General features: G+C 37.0%; 1 long non-coding RNA gene across 1 annotated transcript; it reads left to right on the top strand.

Annotated features, from left to right (window-relative positions):
* The first annotated feature begins 1,044 nt into the window (after positions 1-1,044).
* Positions 1,045-4,873, top strand: LOC132097515 (uncharacterized). Its single transcript, XR_009422746.1, has 3 exons — positions 1,045-1,147; positions 1,265-1,279; positions 4,623-4,873. It is a non-coding gene; the product is annotated as an uncharacterized LOC132097515 (long non-coding RNA).
* Positions 4,874-14,030: the final 9,157 nt, after the last annotated feature.

The following is a 14,030-nucleotide window of genomic DNA, read 5'->3' as shown; positions in this document are numbered from 1 at the left end:
GTTTTTGATGTATTAGTTTATCAATCTGTTCTTTGTCTATGGTATCTTTGTTCTATGGTTCTTGCACCACTGAACAACATGTTTGATTTCATTGACAGTGTGTTATAATAACATGCCACTGCAGACATCAAGATATCAGAATCTTATAAGCTCTTATTCTTATTAATGTACAATTTGATGTACAGTTTTTGATGTATTAATATTTCGTATTTGTATTTTGCATTTGTTTAGATGAATTTGTGTCTTTGATATCTGTGTGTGTGTGTGTGTGTGTGTGTGTGTGTGTGTGTGTGTGTGTTTGATTACAGTATTGTATTTAAGATGATGTTAAATAAATGGTCTTTTAAATATCATCTGCATATCTCCGTTGTGTTGACGAAACATTAGGCCTAATCCAAGTTTATAATTGTGTATCTTTAATTTGATGTTACGATTTCATCTACACATTAAGTATAATTTCAATTGGTTACATATTTCTCATTCTTTAGACAGTTGTTGGAGGAGCAAGATGGTGTTGGAGGTGTTTGATGTTTTGTCAGATGAACCAGTCAGTACCAGTCATGTCAGTCCTCAACGGTACACAAAAGTTAAGGGAGTCTCAATCCTCTAATAGTGCAGTAACAGCCGTCATGCAATTGCTACACATAGTTGATCTCACCCAGTCTGCAAATTATTTACAGAGCTCACAGTCACACACATGTCATGGTCTGTCTCTGTATTGTTCTGCCTGTGTAGTTGAAGTAATACCGTCTAATATGTAAACTGCGGCTGAACCCTAGTATGCTGCTGTTCTTGAATTCATACAAGTTATTGCTTAGCTTCAACACTAGTCTGTTTTTTTTTCCTCCGGTCTCGACTTGGTCTCGGTCTTGGTCTCAACTTGGTCTTGGTCTTGACTTGGTCTGTCTTGGTCTTGGTCTTGTCTTGGTCTCGATACCCTCTGGTCTTGGTAGTGTCTTGGTCTCGGTTTAGTCGGTCTTGACTACAAGTCTAGCTGAAAGCATGAAGGAATGAGAAGGCAAAAGAGGAGAAACAAAACAATACAAACATAGCAACAATCTTATTTACATTCCCTAAACATAATACACAAACATTACATCCTGGGACGTAACAATTAGCAGCTGAATTTTTAGCAGCCATTACTCCAGTCTTCAGTGTCACATGATCCTTCAGAAATCATTCTTATTTGGTGCTAAAGAAACATTTCTTGTTATTATCAGTGTTGAAAACTGTTGTGGTGCTTAATATCATTGTAGATACTGAGATACAAGGCTTTATGGTGAGTAAAAAATTCAAAAGAACCACATTTATTTAAAATATAAATATTTGGTAAAATTATAAATGTCTTTACGGCCACACTTGATCAATTCAATGCATCTTTGCTAAATAAGAGTATTAACAAAACAATCCGAACCCAAACCTTTGAAAGATAGTGTATAACAAACACAGGTTACAGTAGAAAGCCAGTTGAAACAACCCAGAAGCAGCACAGGCCATTTTGTACAGTATGTATGCCAAACAGGTGTATTTACAGCAGGTGTTTTCCCAGACAGTTGTAATCAATCCTTTAGGCAGGCCATGCTGAATTAAAAAGAAACCATACACAAAAACTACCAAATAGAGCTAGAAAACATGCTGCTCACCAGCTAACAAACCAGCCCAGAGCTGCCAAACTGAATAAACGCACCAACTCATTCATACAATCACAAAGCCACACAAACACAGATGTGAGCAGCTCGTGATTGATCAGTCTCTGGATCGTAAGTGTAGCTGCACACACATCCAGCAGTTCTGGAATGTCTGATAAAATGATATTAATTCCACACATTAATGAGATTAATGAATTTCAACAGTGAGAAGACAAGAGAAGTACGTTTTCTTTTTGTCTGGACCTGAAATAATAACACAAAGGCAATTACTGTGCATCCATCAATCTGCAGAAGACAGTCTAATTATCTCTCCATTTCTGAAGCACTTGCAGGCCCAAGCACTCATTTGTATTCTTTGATATGTTATTTTTTCATTAATAGTGGGCTGCATTAGGACTGTGCTGATGAGTACAGTGGGACTCAGATGTTTCTGAATCATGATGGAGTTTTTTACCACTCAGATTTGCTGAATTCTGATGATTGATGATGATGTCACTGCGTGAGGAATGGCCATCCCTGCAGCTTTGGATAAGTCATTGTTTTTCTGCTACAGGAAATAAACCCATATCTACCACCTAGAATCAGCCTTATATTTCCTTAGCCAGTAGTCTTCATTTACATTGCTTAGTCTTGAGAAATAACGTGATCATCTAAAGAGTTGCACTTTCTACATTGACAACCGTGCATCATCTTTTGAAAGTGTTGTCTCTAAACTGGCCAGGCAAAACGATCAGTTGATACTTAGCTATTTTGAGATGATCAAAAATGGCAGATTAACAGAAGTGTTTACTGCCCTACATTTTCAGTTCAAAATTTTGCACAAAAAAAAAAAAAACACACACACACAAACAAAAACAAAGGTTTTCTATTTCTTCAGTTTTTAAAACATGTTTAAAGTAAAACTAATTTGTGAAAAGTGTGTAAAGTAAGCTTTCATTTCAGCATGTTTGAATACTGTGGGCTCTCATACACCCGGCGCAATGCGATGCAAGGCCTCTCGCAAGTGTGTTTGCTAGTTTCACATTTTCCCCTCCAGCGCCACGTCGTTTAATTAGCAAATGTATTTGCGCTGATTTTTGCGCAAATGGGCGTACTGGTCTAAAAAAGAGGAGTGTTCAGGCGCATTGCTGGCACAATGGTATTTTAAGGAGCTGAAAATAGACTGCGTACATATATATATATGCCTACATGTCATAATGGATAGTAATCGCATGTATCAGAAGGCTATTTGCTCATAAGCGAACAGCTCCGTTATATCTCGGAGACGCGTTCTGTATTTGTGATTGCCAAATTCCGCCGTGTAAATAGCAAATCCGTCACAATATCAAAAGTGGATTTGGTCATGCCCTGAGTTCACCTGCGTGGTGCGCTTTACACTTTGCATTTAGATCATTAAAGTAGGGCCCTGTAAGTCTTATTTGCTATCATTTAATTATATTATATATAATATTAGTAGTAGTATTAAATTAATAATTATTTAATCATTATTAACTCAACCCTACTTAAATTCTTAAGTAGCAAAGTGGTACCAAAGAGTTTTTTTTTTTTTTTTTTTTTTTTTTTTTTTTTTAAATCACATCCTGTTATACTGAAACTTAACTAAAATGTAATTTTGTCTTATGGCCCTTGACCATTTAACAAATGATCCATCCTCTTTCCTATATTGGTTATTTGCATAGACAGCTGCAAAAATAGCCTCCAAAACTATAATCTTGCTTCCCTAAAACAAACACGCACATGCTGCAGGGGAATTCTGCAACAATTATAATAAAGAGGATATTTTTTCCTTGCTGCACCATTTCACTTCAGGCTAATTTAGTGCTGAGTGAGAAGGTACTTCCTGGTTCACTCTTACAAATGAGGAGGAAAATTTTGGCAATTGTATTCTCCTCAGTGGCCCAATGTCCAAGCATGAACACATACCTAAGGCTTGAACAATTCTGTCTGCTTCGATTTATGATGGCCTACTGATCCTCACACGCATTCGTTTAGTTTGTGGCATCACAATCTGAGCATTTACTTAGGAAACACAATCTGGCAAATATCCCAAGTGCCAATTATCGCTAAATATGCTTTTCATCTTTCATTACCATGTTTGTGGAACATAATGTGCAAAGCTGCATCACATGAGTCCAACTGAGTTTCCATTCCAGCAGCGAGAGGATAATAAATGAATATTTCCAAGCTATTAGGGGTTGGATGAGCTCCATACAAGGGATGAGACAGCGTTATGATGTGTATAGTGTTTCAGTAGAGGGTTGTCCTCAGGGCACAGACAGTCAGTCTGATAAACACTTTACATGAACATCTCAGCTTTCCATTAAAGGTTGCAGAAAGTGGACGTGCAAGTGTGCGGCAGATGCATGTTTTATGACAGAGCCCAGCATTGTTGACAGGTTAACTGTAATAACCAGATTGGTTTCAACTTTAATTTCAATAAAGTCATTACAATTACAGCCTGCCTGGTTCCCTCCCCATGTTCTCCAGTTTCAAAAGCCTAACGGCCCCCTCATAAATAGCCATTACTTTTCATAAACATCATCAAAGTTATTTATTGAGCAGAAGAGTTATTTATTGAGGTTATAGAGGACACACACACATATGTACACACACAACATGTTCTCAGCTTTCTTCTGTGAAGAAGTCATATGTATTCCATCTTGAGCAAAAAAAGTTGGAAGGCAATCAAGTACAAAGAAAGATGGAGGAGGGAAGAACAGACAGGGTTATCCTCAGAGGGCAGAGCACTGTCAGTCTCGTATTATACCGTTACGTTTCTTAAATTAATAGGAGCCAAGCATTTAAATTCACAAAAACACTTTGTCATCCAACACTGAGGGGATTGATTGTCTGTCACTGTCAAAACCAAGCAGCCCATCATCATTAAGTCACTCCTGATTGAAGCTATTCTCCTTCAGACAGGCCCATCCATTACATTCACACATAATCCACAACTCATCTCTCTATCCACAGGCTCCAACCCCCCCGGCCCCTGAGGACCCGTGTTCAGCAGTGAAAGCAGGGGCCTCTGGTGTTCGACCAGACCCTGGAAGACCTCTCTACTACAACGAGCCATATGTGCCATCAAGTGGTCAAAACAGATGCAGGATTAAACCCCCAACTGAAGTCTGAAGCTGGACTCTTACACTTTTGACATGTCTAGCCACTTTGCCACAATGACATTGTGCCAGATTATTGCATAAAAATGGAAGGATTGTAATTAAATAATTTGAGTGTAATGTAATTAGCAAGTGTTTTTAAACACATTTAATACCAAGAATTAACAACAGAGGAGAAAGAGAAACCATTACAAACCATTAAAACACACACACATATATATATATATATATATATTTGAGCCTGTCTTGAAATGTGTGAGTATTTCCATGTTGGCCTTTTTACTATTACAACAATAATAAAACATCTTGCTCAGGTTCTTGCAGTAATAAAACGGTGGGATTTGTGGTTTCTATTGTGTCTATTCATTGAGTTATTTCCTCAGTTCTCTGACGCATTACCCAACAGCTCAATCCATCTGCTTTGGGGCGATTTCCTCTCTCACCGGATATCTGAATGGATCACACAATAATCTCTCCTGCCCTCAAACCATACGCACAATGATTATTTTGTCTTCAAACATCTCTGACAGGAAAAATTAGTAATCATCATGGTGAGAGCAGGTGTTTTTTTTCCCCCTGCTTTTCTATTTTTTCTTTTTTTTTCTCCCCAGAGCACCGACACAGATGCTTGTGTACAAGGCCAGTATTGATTTTTAAACCATTTGACGCGAGCTGAATAAGATGGGAGAGAGAGGAGGCTTTAGCCATGAGCTTTTTTATCAATCAACGTGTCAAAGCTGCTACTAAATTCGATTCTTATTTATCAGAATTGCCCAGTCGGACAAAGTGCCACGCACAACAGTCACAAATCTTCACGCAAACTATACCATAACTCACAGTCCTAATCCAACGCAACACTAGTTCATCTCAGGTGCCAAGATGATTGACTTAAAAACAAATCCAGCATTATTGCCATGGTCTAATATGATGTGATCTAGACTCAATCAAATAAGTAATGATCTTCAACTGCAATGTAAGACCAGGTAAATGGGCTAAAACAATTATGACCGGGTCAAAAACAGGGTTTAGAATTTATTAGCAATATTAAATCACATGTAAACGGCGTAGTTTGGTCCTGTTGTCTGTCTGGAAGGCATTCGTGTAACGCATTTACCGGGAAACAGCAACACACAAATCGTAAACATGTTCGTGTCAAAAATTTGAAGCCCAAAGGTCAGGACTAAGCTGTAATTTGCCCACAATACAGCCTGATGAACAGGGAAACATTAGTTTCCATCGGATCATACGTGCCTGATTACCTTGTGTACCAATCAATTTCTGAGTGAGTTAAAACACCAGCACCAAACAAAGGACATAGATGGAGGATAGTAAATAAAGCCAGAGTCTAAAACACATGAATCACAGTGTTATTACATTCCCACACCTCTCTTAACAGGTATTGATCACAGAGTGTGCTTGAAATATAGGTTGCATTGTTAAAAGACAGCACGGGTGAGATTTGATAGAGGGAAGAGCGCGATCAAAGGCAATAAAGACAAAGGCCTAAGCACTAATATGCAAACACACACACACACACACAAACGAAACCCGGAGAAAGTTTTACATCTAATAATATACTCTCAGAGACAAGAAACTAATTATAATATCAGCTCTTTGAGATTTACCATGGAACAGCTTTCTGTAAAAATAAGAGAGACACTCAATTTTTCCATTTAACATAAAATAATAATAATAAAATAAATAAATAAAGTGAATTAGATTTTAAATTCTCTTCACCTCCAATGAAAAATACCTGTTTGGACTGGTCCACAGAATGTCACAAATCCTTTCAAGCCAAGCAAAGATTCAGCAGATTTAAGATGAATAGTGCCTTCCTTCATTTCTTCAGAAGTTAATCTCCCTCAAGCTACTAAAATGTAAAAAATGGATCAACAGGGGGAAAATGCCAAAATTATGAATGAAATGTCACATCCAAATGCAATGGTGAAATGAGGGTGATCAATCTGGTGCTTGTGACGATGAACAGAGTGCAGAATAGAATTGAACCTGTGTGTTTTGACAGCTTTGATTGGATTAAACACTCGCTAATGGGATCATTTTTCATGGAAAAAGGTATTCCTTTAAAACAGGGGCAATCAATTATTATGAATTATACATAGCTTGAGTCAAAGTCAACCATCATTAAAACATCTCATTATCACTTTCTTCATTTTCTCTCAGAACTACGAGAAAGAGAAAAAGAAAATGAGGAAGACATCTTTTTATATTGTCTGTCTTTATATTTTGTCTGTGGGTGTATATATATATATATATATATATATATATATATATATATATATATATATATATATTTAAAACATAAAAATATATTTATTTTATAATAAAATGATGTGTATGTTTGTAAAATATAGAATTTAAATACAGAGTAAAATGCCTATTTAAAAAAAAATGCATAATATAGTAAAATAAACCTCCAATGCACTTGTATTAATGTCAGATGGCAGAGCTTGGTACTGCCCGCGTGTCTGTGTTATTGTGTTCTGGGCATGTGTATATATCCATGTGTACATATCCAAGTAAAGATTCATTGTAAATATTTTCTGCTGGCTAGTGCATTAGTGTCCGGATTTTCCGGTTCCATCCTTCATCAAGCAGACCTGCGTGCATATTTCTGTGGGTGTATATGTGTGTGTCAGTCATGCCAGTGTGTCAACACAACACCAAACACTTAACTATGACATCATTTGACTAGGGGTTATTGATGGTGATTTTTAGAGGGTCAAAGTGGCCTTGTTTTCTTTGCATGTCTCCTAAGCTGCTCCTGGACTGTGAGCTTCTCCCATGCCTCCATTAGGCTGATGGATGTGGAAGGCATGCAGGCCAGAAAGAAGGGAGATGGTCGACTGGTTTTAAAACAAAGGGAACCCACAGCTCTGATTGGATGTTTATGGGCAATGGCTGCTTTTATAATGGAAGACGTTGTTAGGGAGCCTGTTGCTTAAAAAGATACCACACACATGGCATAAAACCACATAACATAAAAAGATACAAGCAGAAATTCAGAATGAACACGGACAGAATTTATAACAAAAAAATTATAACGACAGGATTGGTAAACTACAGATAAATAATAATTATAATAATAAAAACAAGGCTTATATTGTTTCTGCATAAAACAAAGAAGCTATTTACGAGAAGAATGTCATGACTAGTGGGGTTCAATTCTGCAGGAGTATCTATTTCACATTCAATAAAAGGTCAAGTAGGTCATTTCAGCAATAATATTATGAAAATCAGAAGTCTTAAAAAAAATTGAAAAGTGAGGACAAATACATACAAGAAATATGCATGGCATTTCAAAGTTACTTTGCAGATCAGGAAGTTTGATACACATTTCCTATCTGTGATATGTGAGGTTTAAGGAAATCTCAATAGAATCTGACATGACAAAACTGCCACTGATCGTTGAATCTGATTGGTTATTGTGTACGTAATGCAAAGGTATTGGGGTGCGTATTGTATTGGGCAAGAAGCAAGCGGTTTTTTAGTTATTCCTGGTCATGTCCTCCATGGTCTTGTGAGTTACAATACGCAGACCTTTTTATTCCAGACACACTCTCCCCCTGCCCAAAAGCATCCACCAAGCATGACCATAACGCATAAAACACTGCCGCCTGGCTCCGCTGCTCGGCCATTATAACTGCCATTAGAGAGCAGGCCTCACAGAGAGCAGCAGAGAGAGGCTCATTGATTCAACTGCTTAGTCCAAATCACGCACCTAAATGACCCAAATAATTCACGACACGCATTTTAACGTGCACCAGCAAATTGACGTATTAGCACTACATTGCGTGTGGGACCGTTTTGGAAAATCGGCGCTGCTGTAAATAACCACAATTCAAAATGGTCCAAAATTACGTGCTGTTAATGTTATAAAATAAGTACACTAAATAAAGGAAATTTAAGGCATGCAGAACAGATAAAAGCATCAGAGAATCCAAATGTTGCCCATCAAGGGCGTGATGTTTATCAGAACTTTAGGGCTGTCCCAAATGAAAGTGAACAACTGAATCTCTTTACAAAAGAGTTCATATGATGGACCTTGGGAAAGTGGTTTAAGGTCATAAAGGAGTTTCTCAAATGATCTTCAACACCCCCCCAAAAATTACAAATAACAATCAGCATAAAACATTCCATATAAATTTGACCAAATGCCAGACAAGTTGAAATAAAGTTTAATAAATGACATATTGGTAAGACTTTACAATAAGTTTCCATTTATTAAAATGAGTTAACAACATTCATATTTATTAAGCATATATAATGCATATTAATGTATTTTAGTAAATACTGACATTATCTAAAATGAAAAGTTAATAAAACAGTTGGATTTTTTTAGTAACTAACCCTAAAAAGATGAATAAATACTGTAACAAACGTATTGCTCATTGTTACTTCATGCATTAACTAAAGTTGGCTAATGTGAACTTACAGTAAGGTGTTAATATTTCCATATTTTATTTACTACAACAATTTGAATATAAAATCTAAATACATGAAAATATATTTTGTTGTTTGGTTATCAAAGTAACATTACACATTAGGATATACCAAGCACAAATATGAGACAATTTTGAGTGAACAGGGCATATTGATGTCCACTTTCCAATGTACTCTGACTTTTCAAGTGCTATAAGAGAGTCGCAGCATCTTTTACAAACTCAGATGCTTCTTCTCAGGTGAGGTAAGGGACCTCAGCTCTTCTTCCCCACTTTCCAATTCTTTTCTCCCGCCCTCATTTTTTTTTTTTTTTTTTCTTGCCTTGTTGAATTCAATACAGGTCCACTTTAATGAATTAGCCCTAAATAAATAATGTGGGAGCAGCCTATTTAAAGGTTTTTATTCTCCAGACATAAAAGTCATTAATTATAACACTCTGCACAAGAGAGTCTGATAAGAGACACTAAGTGCTACTTCAACTCCAGGCTGCACATGTCCACCGGAATATCAAATTCAGAGTAAAGCACGACAACACAAACATTGACTAACAGCTGCATACTCTGATATCATTCTTTGTGTCTGTGTGTCAAAAATCAATGTTAAAATGTTGTTGGAAGGGAATAATGGAAACGGATCGGGAGTCGCAGTCAGAATCACTCTTGTTTGTTTGTGAGAGGCTGAGGAGACAGGTGAGATTTGCCCTTATTACCAATGTCAGAGATTCGATTAGGCAGCAGGAAAGCAAATGATCCCAATGAACTTGTGATTAATCCGGCTAAGGTCTATTCACTAATGTAGCAGAATGCATTAAAGGCATAAGCTAATGGGGACAGGACATCAATTCAGATACAAATGAACCACATTTGCATCGGGCTCTTATTGACTGCTGTAACAAAACGAATTACAAAAGGTAATCTACTTATGAACCACCCGTATGGATGAAGCATGATTTCCTCCATATCTTTGTTTCCGCTTAGAAACGATTTACTTTGTCGATGCTCGTTGACTGACAAGGCTGAAGCTGAAAGACAAAGATCAGCAAGGTGTGCACTGTTCCCACAACTTTTTCTAACATAGGTTTCAAGACCTAGAGTACCTGCGAATCAAAATGGCACTCATTTCTTACAAAATAATCACAATGTGACAACTGTTTATTAGACAATCCATGTTGTTTAAATTATTCACTGAAGTGTTATTTTAAAATGTGGTTCGAGGAAGTCTCTTTTGCTCACCAAGGTTGCATTTAGTCACAAATATTGTCAATTATTATTACAATTTGATATAACTGTTTTCTATTCGAAAATATTTTCAAATGTAATTTATTCCTGCGATGGCAAATCTGAACTTCCAGCAGCATTACTCCAGTCTTCAGTGTCACATGATCCTTCAGAAATCATTCTGATAAGCTGATTTAGTGCTCTAGAAACACTGTATACATAGAATTCTTTGATGAAAACAGTTCAAAAGCACAAAATTACCAACCACAAACATGGGAACGAAAGAATACTTTAATTGCAATGCAAATTTCTTTGGATAAAATGCATACATGTAGATGTAATTACTATAACATACCATTATTCAATTCATTATTTTTGTATGTGTATGGCCATCTGTTGAAACGGGGTCACTTTTCTTCTCTACGGCACCCAAATATTGTAAAACATACAAATAAAATATCATGAAAACTTTTACATTCACGAAAGGTCGTGTGTGCAATCTGTCTGAGAATGCATTTGAAGTTTTCTCTCTCCCAGAATGTCATTTCAGCCGTCATTCATGGCCGCCAGGGGCTCAGAACTCACGAGATCTTCTCTGTGATACCACTTCATCCCAGACACTCTCTCTGGCACTGCTACCTCTTTTCCGGATGCCTCCACCCCTCGATGAAAGGCAGTGCATTAATCTTCACTTTGTTCTGCTGCACAGGCGGACATGAAAGAGCTCTCGGGTGGATTGCTCTTCTCCAAGTCCCTTGGCAGTGGGACGGTCCGGAGAAGGCGGTATTATCAATAATACCACGCTCTTAACGTGGGGGCTTAGTGCATGGGAAATATTCCACAAACCGATAGAAATCTATCTCGCTTCTCTTTCCCAAGGTCCCTCTAGTAATGACACTTTTGTAAGCCTGTCTAATACCACCTAGTAACTGGAAAGGCAGGAGGGGGAATGGGAAGGAGGCTAAAAATGAAGTAAGAGAGCACGGTTCTATTTGATGTTTCGATCGGGGATTGATCTAGGTGGAGAATCAGGGATGGAGACATACATCTATTTGAAATTCTGGAACCTGAGGGTGCAAAGAAATCAAAATATTGAGAAAATCACCTATAAAGTTGTCCAAATGAAGTTCGGAGCAATGGATATTACTAGTCAAAATTTAAGTTTTTATATATTTACAGTAGGAAATTTACAAATTATCCTCATGGAACATGATCTTTACTTAATATCCTAATGATTTTTTTGGCTATTGCTACAAATATACCCCAGCGACTTATATATATCCATATCCATATGCACATGTAAACACAGTGGGATACAGAAGTCTGAAACCACACTGAGAATAATCTGGGAGTTTATACCCATAAATAATCAAAGGTTACAGGATTCACCTTTAAAAAAATAAATAAAATAAATAAATATTACATTAACACAAAATGTAAATCTCTGCATAATTATTAGGTTACTAATCAATTTAGCAAAATTGTGACATTGATCTTGTGAACTTGTGAACAAATATTCTTCCTTCCAATGAAGCATAACAAGCTATTGGATAATCTCAGATCATATATATATATATATATATATATGTATATATAATTTTAATATATAATAATAATTCAAAAAAAAAAAACTTTTCTGTTAACGAGTGCTCATAGCCTTTTTAACCCCACTGCATACAGAAATACAGAGAATGCACCTTCTCAATAGCAATTTTTCTTTAATCAAGAATTGTGCAAATACAACTTCAAAATTATTGTGTACAGCGTGCTGATATAGGTGACACCTCAAAGTGACTACAGTAAAATAACACCACAGAGCCTTTTACTTTCTTTTTTGGCAAGAGAGAAAATTCACAGAGCATGCCAGCAGGAAGCCAGACATCTGCTTTCAAATGAACATGCTCCACACACAGGGAGGGTGAGATGAGTGTCGTGTTCTCAAATAGGGAAGATAGAGTGATTTGTGTCTATGTGTTTGTGTGTGTGTGAGGGAGGGTGTCTGGGAGGTTGTGGGGTGTTAGCAGAGCTGCGATGTTGCCAGTCACGGTGAGGGGGTTGTGTGTGTGTGTGTGTGTTTGTGTGAGAACTGTAATGGATAATGTAAAAGCAGATGGGTATCTCCTGGGAGACCGAGAGAAATTCAAACAGATGGTCCTATTGCTTCTTATTTATGTGTTGCTGGGGACACGCACACACACAGACACTTACACACAGACCCTAACCATATGATGGATCATTATAGAGTGGATTGCATAAACACCAATATGTTTTTAAACCTGGATGGCAAAACTTAAAGACCGCAAAGGGAGAGAGTAAGAGCAATAACTCAAAGCCTGCTGACAGGACGTGAACCTCATTGCCATGCTAATATGAATAAACCTTGTTAAAGCCAATCTGGTCACTCTATTAACATATGTCAATATTGTCATATTTTTCTAAATTGTAAATATGACAAAAATTACTGAAGGCCAAAATTATTATTGGAGGCACTAAATACTATTTCTAAATATTAAAATACTAAACTTTTTCTCCTTCAAAATTTCACGCTTAGTCAATTCGTTATTTCCTTGTAACTGTTTATGAAATTTACTTTCTTTATTATTTCGAAATATATATTTTTTTCAATGCAATCAGAGTCAATGCTGTCCAAAACAACATTCAGTGTAAAAAAAAAAAAAAAAAAACGTGGATATTTGAAACGATGAGAAAATTATGACATTTTTCATTTTTGGCTGAACTATCCCTTAAAGTGATGGATGATGGGTGTGATTTAACAAATGGCTATAAATTCAAATCATACTGTCCAACACAAACAAAACTGACCAACATAGTCACAACCTGTAATTTTACTACAACATGAACCATTGCACAACTCATTTATTGCTGTTGTCGAGGCTTTTTCTGTACATCATTACCATAATTGTACCCTTTTGTTAATGAGTGGCAATTGCATGCAAAGGCCAAGGGGTGATCAGGGTCAGTGTTCAACAGGCACACACACGCACCAGCAATGAAAGTGGTTAGTGGTTATTCTGACTCTTTGACCTGCTCAACCTCAGCAGGGTTAATTCTGTCTCCATGGACACAGACAGATTGGGTAATATGGAGCCCTCTCAATCCAGCAGGTTATCTCCATTAATAACACACACACACACGCATGCACGCACACACACACACACACACACACACACACACACACAGAGACATAGTAATTGGTCTAGTAATGTGGGAGCACTGAAGTGAGGACCGTCTATTGGATCCAAGATTACATACTGCCCTCTCCCTCATAAATACAGTCCAATACTAACCCACTTTCTGCCCTGGGAGATTACTGCTTAGAGCTGCCTAGGTTCATCTATTCAGTGAACTGTTCATCTTTCTTCCGAAATGTGTAAAAATCATTTGGAAAAAAACACAGGGAAGATAAACTGTTGTATTACAAAGGCAAATGGTCTAAATAAATTTCTTGAGGCTAGTTTTCCATTGCGATGGTCCATGAATGTAGCAAAGAAAACTCTGAAAAATGTACCTAGAAACAACACCAGTAAACACTGAGCAGTATGTGTTGTTTTTTTTTATATATA

Source organism: Carassius carassius, chromosome 2 (genome assembly GCF_963082965.1).
Source record: "Carassius carassius chromosome 2, fCarCar2.1, whole genome shotgun sequence".
Lineage (NCBI taxonomy): Eukaryota > Metazoa > Chordata > Actinopteri > Cypriniformes > Cyprinidae > Carassius > Carassius carassius.
The sequence above is the reverse complement of the archived record's forward strand: the minus strand, read 5'-3'. Positions and strand labels throughout refer to the sequence as shown.